Raw genomic sequence first — 12,753 nt, 5'->3', positions numbered from 1 at the left:
GTTCTTTTCCATGAAATAACGTGATTACCTTTGCATGAATCCTTTTTCCTCCAGTATCGTTGTTGAGCTGAATTCATCTTGTTAATGGTTGATTCAGGAAGCTTAAAACTTGTCATATGAAGTATTGGGGTGGCGCTGAAACATTCCTAACCATTACCGATCTGCATGCTTCAGAAATATTTATACCACTCCATTTAGAAAATTTGTATCCCATCTTATCACAAAGAGAAGAAAACGGGATTCTTTTATTTCTCCATATAAAAAACGGCAGCCCTATATATTTCTCATCAGAGATGTTTAGACTCCTGACTTGCAGAGTACCACTAATGTCTTGACAATCTACTGGATCTGTATTAGAGCTGAAATAAATAACTGATTTATTTAAATTAATCAGCTGACTCGAACACTGAGAGAATTGATCAATTGCAGCTAGGAGTTTATGTACCTGAGTTTCATTGGCCTTGCAGAACAATAAGCAATCATATGTAAAACGAAGATGATTTATTTTTGGAGCTGAACGAGATATTTTCATGCCAGTTAAGACACCAGTTCTTTCACAGTGTGCCAGGTATCTTGAGAAGGACTCCATCGCAAGTATGAATAAATATGGTGACATCGGATCACCTTGACGAACACCTCTAGTTGGTTTGAAAGAAGAAGTTGGCGACCCATTCAACATGATTTCAATGTTTGTTGTATAGATACATTGAGATATAAGCTGTCTAAACTTTTCCGAGAAACCAAAATATTGGAGAATATCCAGTAAAAACTCCATTCTAGCCTATCGAAGACTTTGGACTTATCCATCTTCAGTGCAAGATGTCCAGTTCTTCCCTCTTTTCTTTTCATAGCTTGCACAATTTCTTGCACAAGGCATATATTCTCTGAAATTATTCTACATGGAACATACGCTGACTGCATTAGAGAAATAATAGCTAAGATGTGCTTCTTCATTCTAAGAGCTAAGATTTTAGAAATTATTTTGTAGATTATGTTACACAATGCTATTGGTCTAAAGTCCTCTGGCTTTTGTGCTATTTGTACTTTAGGTATTAGAGAGACTCTGATATTGTTCAACTGCTTGAGAAGATACCCTGAGTGAAAGAAAGATTTCACCAATTTCCAAACACCTTCTTTCACTATCTGCCATTATGTTTGTTAGAATCCTGGAGGAAGCCGTCTGGTCCCGGAGAAGTCCAAGGGTCCATGGACATCAAAGCTTGATGAATTTCCTCTTCAGATGGAGAATCTTCTAACTTCACATTATCTTCTTCAGTAATACACCTTGGAATATATTGAAGAAATTGACTGCTATCTGGTGGAGAAGAAGAAGTCATGGTACTTTGAAAATGGTTCTTGAGAAGCGCTGTGAGAGAGTCTCTATCGTTACACCATGTGCCATCTTGAGCCATCAGAGAGTCGATTCTGTTGCGAGACTTTTTTCGATTCATTCTAATATGGAAGTACTTTGAGTTCAAGTCCATATCATTATAGAAATGATCATTAGTCCGTATTGGAACCATTAATATCAGCATCTTGGAGATTAGATATATCCAGTTGTAACTGAGTAACAGTGTTATTTATATTGCTAAAGATACCTTTACTCCATTGAGACAACACATGTCTTATGTTAGACAGTTTATTAGAAAAGACAAAAGCGTTAGACCCTCTAAAACTAGAAGTCCATGCATTTTTAATTTCCTCAGAGCAACTATCTTGAGTCAACCAATGTTCAAAAAATTTCCAGTTTCCATCCATAACTTTATTATGCTTGCAAAGTTCTAACAAAATTGGGGCATGATCCGACCCATTTTGAGGTAAATGGGTAACTAAGGAGTATGGGTAAGTAGAGAACCAAATACTGTTAACTAAAGCTTTTGAAGCCTAGATTTAATGCGACCAGTTCCATGTTTGTTACTGGTCTAGGTAAATGGGTTTCCACAAAATCCAGTGTCTGAGAGATCAACATCTTTGATTAAATCTAAAATCTCAGTTGGACTAGATTGAGAGGATTGAGAATTTTTGTCACTAGGGCTGAGAGTGATGTTTTGGTCACCTATAACAGTCCATGGGATGTCTTCGGATTTACTAAGTTCATTAATTAGTGACCACTGAGCTACCTTTTCATGAACATAAGGGGTACCATAAACACAAGACAAAAACCACTCTCCTCTACTAGGATCATTAAGAATTGTAACATGAATCATTTTATCAGTTTGATCAACTATATTTAGTTGAAATTCATATTTACATAGAAGAATGAGGCCACCAGCTGCACCTATAGAGGGATTAAAGACTTTATTTGGCATATTTAAGAAATTAGAGAGACTCGGAATTCTATTATTATTTATCTTTGTTTCACACAGGAAGATGATATCAGGGGAGTGAAGATGATTAAGAAGATGTAAATGATCCCTAGTGTATTTCCCTACAAAACCCTGACAATTCCAACTTAGAATTTTCATAGTAGAAACTAAATTTATCTTAACTATATCACAACTTAACTGAATGTAAAGAAGAATATAAGAAATATGCAAATAAGTCAAACTTTTAAGAGTTGAGGGTTTAGAAAGTACCAGAGTTGAAACTGTTAGAGCATTGCTCGGTCGAACTCGCATGCGTTGCTATCTCAAGCATGTTTATCAATGTTAGTGATCAAAACTATAAGTCTTGATTTCTAGTCTACTATAGCTAAGTCTCGTACTAGGATAGAAAGTGTAGTTGAGCTCAAATACTTCATGGTGATTCATCATACAAGAAGAATAATACTCAAGGAACCGGTGGAACTTATCGACAAAAGGGTATGTGAAGACTTGAACTTATCTGTCACTCAAAAGTCTATCTACTCTATCTCCTACTTCTTGAGACAAAAAGTCGTATGCTATATATAGACTTAGAATGTACACATTTGGTATTTTGAGCCGAATATACCTCGCCTATCTATATCTCGAAATATGTGTTGGTAAGCGTTTCGCTTCGACCATGTTTATCTTTACCTAGTGACGAAAGTCATGATATGTTTCAATCACTTTGAAAATTGCTTTGACGATAAATGCTGTAACAACTATATAACGTCCTCTAAGAATGTTTCAATGGTTGGAATGAGAGTTTAGATTACATAACCAATGACGGATATAAGTATTGTTGTGGAAACACATAAGTGCATAAGTCTTATTCCTTGAACCAAAGTTTGCGAACTTTGTTGATCAAGAGAAACCGGAAGAATGACTTGTTTCCAAGTCCGCGAACTCAGTCCGCGAACTGCCGAACTTCTCATCCCGAGAAATTCTGCTGGAGTTGAGAAACTTGTTACATGAGTACCAGTCCGCTAACCCAGTCCGCGAACCGGCGGAGAGTCTTTGCCGAGATTTTCTGTTGGAGTTTGTAAACTCTACCCGGTTGCTTAAGTCCGCGAACCTAGTGTACGAACATAAGAAGGTTATATATCTGATGATGATTTCTGAACTTAAACTTATAAAGAATAATGAATGAAGTTTGCAAACCGTGGCTATAAAATTTCATGAACCGATTCAAGTGAATCAAATCATCCTTACTTCAATTGTGTCTTGTGTAGTACATAAGATTTCCTTGCAATTGAACAACTCTCTAACTAGTTCATTTGAAGTCATTTGAACTAGTTATGGTGAAAAATAATATGTTTGGTATGAAATGCTCATCTGACTAACCTTTTGGTTAAATATTTTTGGACCAACAAATGTACACGTTTGGGTACGGTTAACAAACCTAGAAGCGTACATTTCATTTGTGTATAAGAAGCTAAGTTTTCGATCTAACGGTTGAGAAATATTAGCTTGAATCTAAATCAAGTTTTCATCTAACGATGAATATTGTTTTCTTTGTGACCAAGGCGAAACCCTGATTTGAAAGACTATATAAGGAGACATCTAGCAACTCTGCAAAACTAATCTCCACACCTCACGTGTGATACTAATTTGCGTGCTAGAGTCGTTTCTCCTTTAACCTTTGGTTTTCTTCTTCTAAAACCAGGTTAACGACTTAAAGACTTCATGGGATTGTGAAGCCAGACCGATACTACTTTTATCGTAGTTGTGTGATCTGATCTTGCATCTTCTATCGTACGAGTACAATCAGATTGATTGGCTTGAGATTAATATCTCCGATAGGAAAGATATAAAAAATAGTCACAAACATCTTCGTCTTATTGTTTGTGATTCCGCAACATCTTGTTTCGTTACCATACGATTAAGATTGTTGTGAGGTGATTGATTTATCTAGGCTATTATTCGGGAATATAAGACTGGATTATCAATGGGTTCCTGTTCACCTTGATTATTATCAAAAGACGAAACAAAAACTTTAGGGTTTTTGTGTGGGAGACAGATTGATCCTTTGATAGACTTGTCTGTGTGAGACAGATTTGTTTATTGTCAAAGCCTGCGATTTTGGGTCGTAGCAACTCTTAGTTGTGGGTGAGATCAGCTAAGGGAATCAAGTGCGCAGTATCCTGCTGGGATCAGAGGCGTAGGGAGTACAACTGTACCTTGGATCAGTGGGAGACTGATTGGGGTTCAACTACAGTCCAGTCCGAAGTTAGCTTGGAGTAGGATAGTGTCTGTAGCAGCTTAATACAGTGTGTTTTCAATCAGTACTAGGTCCCGGGGTTTTTATGCATTTGTCGTTTCCTCGTTAACAAACTTTCTGGTGTCTGTGTTATTTCAGTTTCTGCATTATATTGTTTTATCTTTATAATTGAAATAATACAGGTTGTGTGTTAGATCATCAATTAGAGTAATCCAACCTTTGGTTGTTGATTGTCATTGATTGATCCTTGGATATTGGTCTTTGGTACCATCCAAGTTATTCCTTGTGTTTGATTAGAAACTCGCTGACTTCTATTAGCTCGACTAAATCAAAACAAGAGAGATATTAACTCCTTGAGATACTTTTACCTAGATTGAGTCTGACTGTCTAGTTGATTCTCTAGAAAGTATTTCGGAGTTAGTACATACAGATTGCTAAGCGAAATATTGGGTGGTGTTGTTAGACCCCTGCTTTTTCAATTGGTATCAGAGCAGGCAAACACGTTCAAGACCTCAAAATTCTGTGTTTGTAGCGATCTGACTCTATGGATAGAGGTGCTATCTCTATTAACGTACCACCAGTCTTCGATGGCTCTAATTACTTATGGTGTAAAATTGCTATGCGATCTTTTCTTCAAGCGCGTGATTTTCAATCATGGGTATATGTTGTTAATGGTTATGATGCTCCCATTATGGCAGTTGGAGATGTAAACGTTCCCAAGCATATTAGTGAATATAGTCCTGCCGAGCTACTTGCTGCAATGCAAAACTCCGACGGTTTGAATGCCATCATACATGCCATTACCCCACACCCTCAACACCATGTGTCAAATTGCACTAGGTCTAAAGATGCTTGGGATATCTTAGAAAACGTATTCGAAGGAAATATCAGTGAAAAGGAAGCCAGACTTCAAAATCTGAATTCCAAATGGGAAAATCTTCGTATGGCAGATAATGAATCGATTGATGATCTTTACCACAAAGTGTCTGGAATTGTTAATGCATCATATGCATTGGGTAAGACCATTCCTGAAAAGGACATTGTGATGAAATTCCTCAGATCGCTGCCATCAAGATACGATTCTAAGAAGCATGCCATCATTGAGGGAAATAACCGTGATACACTTTCTAAGACTTCACTAATTGGAAAGTTAAGAATTCTTGATCAAGAGACAGGAAAAACGTTCGGACTCAACGCTGTGAACAAACCTGAGATGTCTTCCTCTCACCTGTCCTGGGCTGATGAATGTGATCATTCACTAGTATCCAAAGAAGTCAAGAATCCTAACAAAAAGGAAGAATAGATTTGCAGGTGTTCCATCTTCTCTGGTTTCTGAAAATAATTCAACAGAAGACAATACTTCTCAATATAACTCAGATGAGTCTAACTGGTGCAATGGATTTGCTGCCCTTACTTCAGATTCTCTTTCAACTTCAAATTCTGGTTCGGAACTTGAATTTGACACTGAGTTGGTTGATCTCCTGAATAAAGAGATGCTTCAAGAGAACCTTCGTCTTAAAGCCTCCTTGAGGAATGTTGAATCATCACTCCTGACGAAAAATATTGAGATAAAGCATCTTCATATTAATTTTGTCAAAACCATGTCTCTAAAGGAAGAAGAGATTAATTCTCTCATAGATGATCTGCAAAGGCTGTCTGGAAGCTCTGACAAAATTGCAACAATGTTGTTTGGCCAGAGATCCTTTGGAAACAATCATGGTTTAGGATTCAAAAGCAAAACAGCAAAAGCGATGGATTCTGCAAATCAGGAAACAATAGTTGGGTGTTGTGTCAAACAGGAAAAGTACATGGAGATGAAAAATCCACATTGATCTGCTCCTTATATGGACACTCAAGGCATGATAAATATACATGTTGGAGATTCAAGAAAAGCAACAAAAGAGTCACCAAACTTTAAAAGAACATGCAAAGAGTGAGTCTGGATAAAGACATGCAAGGTAAATATTCTAGAAGAAGTAAGAAATATGTTAGCACATCCAACAATGACAAGCCACCAAAAAACAAGGGAAGTGGGCATTTGGCCCGTCCAGTCACCAACTGAATGGTGACATTTTCCTTCTCATCTTTAACTTGGGAAAGATGAGAAGTGTCTGAGAAGTGGCTCAAGTCAATGTTCGTGAATTTCAATTTTTATCTGTGTAGGTAATCTTTTTATTCTTGGAAGACTATGTCAAAATGGTCTAGGGTTTGACACTTATAAATCTCCTTTAATTGTTTGGTTTCTCCTTCTTTCAATTACGTTCTCATGGATCCTGTAACTAGAGGTACTACCAAAAGAGATGCAGTAGAAGCAGTCAATGTACATCTGTGCAAAGGAATCACTTCCTCAAGAATGATAAAGAAGAAGTCAACATCCAATGGAAAAGGTTCTTCCTCTAACTGTCTCTTTTCTGTTTGTCATGCTAGAGACATGGTGAAAGTTTTCATCAACAAGCGAAATGATTTAAAATATCGAATGATTTCCTATTTGGAAGAGATAACTCACTATGAACAAAGGTTGTCTCTGACCAAGAATACCCTGCGTAATCTAAAAAGAGAACTTAGTGATTTAACTGATATTTTGAAGATCTAAAGGAATTGAACAATCCCATAATCAATGGGTTTTTCAATAATGAGAAGGAGTTTTCTGTAGATGATCTGAGAAAGATCTACAATGCCTAGTAAGTATTCTTTTTGGTTTAGTTGGAAGAATAACTAGTGCTTTGAATAACAATGATTGTGACTACACATAGCTATTACGTTTCATCTTCTTGTTCTTTTTTTTAAGTTTATTGATATTAAATTCTAAAAATATTTGGAGGATGATGGTTTGCAGTATTTAATCTTTATGATTTGTTATATTGCAATTTGTTATGGGATATTGGTGTTTACGTTCGTGAACTATGTTTCCCCATATTTTGTCAAAAGTAAAGTCGTTCATGATCGGTATTGATGTATTGATTTAAGGATGAATAGACTTTTGACATATAAAAAAGTTAAGCATATATTGTCAATTCTTTTATGGAAGATAGGTTAAAATCTTTTGTGTTCAATGATTATGTCTATTAAATATCGTTATGCAAATAGTGATGAAAGATAGAATGAATCCTTGTGTATTCCACAGTATTGATCTTCACTGATCCATATTTTATGTAATACTGTGAGGCTCCGTAATGTGTCTTATGTTGAGCACGACACAACCAAGTTGATTATTTTTTGATTAGCTTTGTTGGTTGTTCTGTAAGGTACTTCATGTTGAGCATTCTTGAACTAAATTAATCATCTTGTTTGGTTATTTAGTCATTGCTCCATAAGTCTTTTTATGTCGAGCAAAACAAATGATAATTAAATTGAATACTTTTGTAATTAGTTTGATTCTGTATTCCAATTAGATTAATTATGGGTTCTCTTGTAATTAATCTAGTTGAGTATTTTCTTACTCCGTAGGATTCCTCTTATGTTGAGTATATGAACGACTATACTATTCATTATTTTGATGGGTATGTTAGTCGTATGCTCCGTAAGTTCTCTTATGTAGAGCATAATCAATTAAGTTGATCACTTTTGTGTTTAATTTGATTGCGTATTCCGATTAAATTAATCATGGGTTTACTTGTGATTAATTTGATTGAGATTTTGGATATAGAAAATCATTCTCATGGTTTTTAGTGTCCAATAAAAATCCTTCTTTTCTTTTGAAATTAAGGTCGCTCTTGTTGTTCCCTTGGGAATGACATCAAATGGGGGAGAGTTCTTTTGAGCTTGTGCTTAATGGTCATATCTTGAGGGGTGTGCGGGTGTGGAATTTTAAAGGGGTTATCTTGTATCTTTTAAACTCCTTGATGAATGTTATTAGCTTCGGCTATATGATTGCATCTAAATTAGATGGTATATGTTTTTTATTTTAGTCATGAAATGTCTCTTACGGAAATCTCATTATGATCCCGTTCTTGTACCTTTGCAAATTTTATTGACAAAAAGGGGGAGAATTAATATGTAGTTCACACTACAAATACATATGGTTTTCGGATCATTGTGTAAGGGGGAGTGGTTTCCATGTGAGATGGAGTATTGACTAAGGGGGAGTGATACGTATCACCATAGTATTATTGTTGCAATTGTGATACAATTGGACTTTGACACTGTGTAATAATACTATGACACTATATAACAATGATCGAGACCGATGCTTTCTCATTATTATAGCTACGGATCTTCAACAACGGTGATTCTAAACTTACAACCTTTGGGATCATTGGAGTACTTGAAGTGACGAAGATTTCGAGGAATGTTGAAGATTAGACATGTGGAATAAGAGCTACTAAAGTTTCTTTATCTTTTTTGTATTCCATATGTATTGATAGTTTTTCACTAAAATTGACAAAGGGGGAGATTGTTAGAGCATTTCTCGGTCGAACTCGCATGCGTTTCTATCTCAAGCATGTTTGTCAATGTTAGTGATCAAAACTATAAGTCTTGATTTCTAGTCTACTATAGCTAAGTCTCGGACTAGGATAGAAAGTGTAGTTGATCTCAAGGACTTCATGGCAATTTATCATACAATAAGAAGAACTACTCAAGGAACCGGTGGAACTTCTCGACAAAAAGGTATGTGAAGACTTGAACTTATCTGTCACTCAAAAGTCTATCTACTCTATCTCCTACTTCTTGAGACAAAAAGTCGCATGCTATATATAGACTTAGATTGTACAGATTTGGTATTTCGAGCCGAGTATACCTCGCCTATCTATATCTCGAAATATGTGTTGGTAAGAGTTTCACTTCGACCATGTTTATCTTTACCTAGTGACGAAAGTCATGATATGTTTTAATCACTTTGAAAATTGCTTTGACGAGAAATGGTGTAACAACTGTATAACGTCCTCTAAGAATGTTTCAATGGTTGGAATGAGAGTTTAGATTACATAACCAATGATGGACATAAGTATTGTTTTGGAAACACATATGTGCATAAGTCCTATTCCTTAAACCAAAGTTTGCGAACTTTGTTAATCAAGGGAAACCGGAAGAATGGCTTGTTGCCAAGTCCGCAAACTCAGTCCGCGAACTGCCGAACTTCTCATCCCTAGAAATTCTGCTGGAGTTGACAAACTTGTTACGCGAGTACCAGTCCGCGAACCGACGGAAAGTCTTTGCCGAGATTTTCTGCTGGAGTTTGTAAACTCTACCCAGTTGCTTAAGTCCGTGAACCTAGTGTGCGAACTTAAAAAGGTTATATGTCTGAAGATGATTTCTGAACTTAAACTTATAAAGACTAAGGAATGCAGTTTGCAAACCGTGGCTATAAAAGTTCATGAATCGATTCAAGTGAATCAAATCATCTTTGCTTCAATTGTGTCTTGTGTAGTACATAAGATTTCCTTGCAATTGAACAACTCTCTAACTAGTTCATTTCAAGTCATTTGAACTAGTTATGGTGAAGAAGAATATGGTTGGTACGGATATAGCTAACCTTTTGGTTAACTATTGTTGAACCAACAAATGTACACGTTTGGGTACGGTTAACAAACCTGGAAACGTACATTTCATTTGTGTATAACAAGCTAAGTTTTCGATCTAACGGTTGAGAAATATTAGCTTGAATCTAAATCAGGTTTTCATCTAACGATAGATATTGTTTGCTTTGTGACCAAGGCGAAAACCTGATTTGAAAGACTATATAAGGGGACATCTAGCAATTCTGCAAAACTAATCCCCACACTCACGTGTGATACTAGTTTGCGTGATAGAGTTGTTTCTCCTTTAACCTTTGCTTTTCTTCTTTTAAAACCAGGTTAACGACTTAAGTACTTCATTGGGATTATGAAGCCAGATCGATACTACTTTTATCGTAGTTGTGTGATCTGATCTTGAATTTTCTATCGTACAAGTACAATCAGATTGATTGGCTTGCGATTAATATCTCCGATAGGCAAGATATAAAAAGTAGTCACAAACATCTTCATCTCATTGTTTGTGATTCTGCAACATCTTGTTTCGCTACCATACGATTAAGATTGTTGTGAGGTGATTGATTTATCTAGGATGTTCTTCGGGAATATAAGACCAGATTATCAATTAGTTCCTGTTCACCTTGATTATTATCAAAAGACGGAACAAAAACTTTAGGGTTTTTCTGTGGGAGACAGATTGATCCTTTGATAGACTTGTCTGTGAGATAGATTTGTTTATTGTCAAAGCCTGCAATTTTGGGTCGTAACAATTCTTAGTTGTGGGTGAGATCAGCTAAGGGAATCAAGTGCGCAGTATCCTGCTGGGATCAGAGGCATAGGGAGTACAACTGTACTTTGGATCAGTGGGAGACTGATTGGGGTTCAACTACAGTCCAGTCTGAAGTTAGCTTGGAGTAGACAAGTGTCTGTAGAGGCTTAATACAATGTGTGTTCAATCTGGACTAGGTCCCAGGGTTTTTTTGCATTTGCGGTTTCCTCGTTAACAAAATTTCTGGTGTCTGTGTTATTTCAGTTTCTGCATTATATTGTTTTATCTTTATAATTGAAATAATACAGGTTGTGTGTTAGATCATCAATTAGAGTAATCCAACCTTTGGTTGTTGATTGTCATTGATTGATCCTTGGATATTGGTCTTTGGTACCATCCAAGTTATTCCTTGTGTTTGATTAGAAACTCGCTGACTTCTATTAGCTCGACTAAATCAAAACAAGAGAGAGATATTAACTCCTTGAGATACTTTTACCTAGATTGAGTCTGACTGTCAGTTGATTCTCTAGAAAGTATTTCGGAGTTAGTACATACAGATTGCTAAGCGAAATATTGGGTGGTGTTGTTAGACCCCTGCTTTTTCAGAAACAGCAGCGACCTCAACCATTACATGGGAGTACTCCTTAGAATTATAATTTCCTTCGTCAGTCAGGTGGTGCTCCATACCATTAAATTCAATAATAGATGGATTCCTACTGTTAGAGCATCGCTTGGTCGAACTCGCATGCGTTGCTATCTTAAGCATGTTTGTCAATGTTAGTGATCAAAACTATAAGTCTTGATTTCTAGTCTACTATATCTAAGGTCTCGAACTAGGATAGAAAGTATAGTTGAGCTCAAGAACTCCATGGCAATCATCATACAAGACGAAGGATTACTCAAGGAACTGGTGGATCTTCATCGACTAAAAGGTATGTGGAGACTTGAACTTATCTATCACTCAAAAGTCTATTTATCTCCTATCTTGAGACAAAAGTCGTTTTGCTATATAGACTTAGATTATACACATTTGGTATTTCGAGCCGAGTTTACCTCGCCTATCTATTTCTCGAAATATGTGTTGGTAAAGCTTTCGCTTTAGCCAAGTTCATCTTTACCTAGTGATGAAAGTCATGTTATGTTTCAATCACTTTGAAAATTGCTCTGACGAAAAATGGTTTGTGAATAACAACTATATAACGTCCTCTGAGAATGTTTCAATGATTGAAATGAGAGTTTAGACTATATTACCATTTGGAGGATATAAGTATTGTTGTGGAAACACATATATGTATAAGTCCTTATTTCTTGAACCAAAGTTTGCGAACTTTGTTGATCAAGTGAACCGGAGAAGTGCGTGAGCTAAGTCCGCGAACTGGCAAAGTTCTCAAACCCAAGAATTTCTGCTGGAGTTTGTGAACTCCATTCGGTAACTTAAGTCCGCGAACTTGAGTAGGTTATGTCTAAACACGATGTTTAGTGAACTTATCTTTATAAACTAAGGAATGCAATTGCAAACCGTGTCTATAGAGTTCATGAACCGATTCATGTGAATCAAATCGTTTTTGCTTCAATTGTGTCTTGTGTAGTACATGAGATTTCCTTGCAATTGAACAACTCTCTAACTAGTTCATTTGAGTCATTTGAACTAGTTATGGTGAAGAATAATATGGTTGATATCACTACACCATTTTTTCCGATTCGAAACGGTTATTGAGTGTTACGAATCGGGGTTGTAACTGTTCAGGACCGTTACGAAAAGGGGTGCTACAAATTTTTTGTAACGGCCCAATAGCCGTTACGATTTTTTTTTGTAACGGCTCTTGTAACAGCGAAGAGCCGTTACTACGTGGCACTGTCGTAACATGCTAGAGCCGTTACAAATTTATTTAGTAACAGAACGTTGTAACAAGCTGAAGCCGTTACGAATTTTTTTGCAACAGTAAAAAAATTACTGCCGGTCAACCT

Source organism: Papaver somniferum, chromosome 8 (genome assembly GCF_003573695.1).
Source record: "Papaver somniferum cultivar HN1 chromosome 8, ASM357369v1, whole genome shotgun sequence".
In the NCBI taxonomy this organism is placed as follows: domain Eukaryota; kingdom Viridiplantae; phylum Streptophyta; class Magnoliopsida; order Ranunculales; family Papaveraceae; genus Papaver; species Papaver somniferum.
This window is presented reverse-complemented; position numbering follows the sequence as displayed.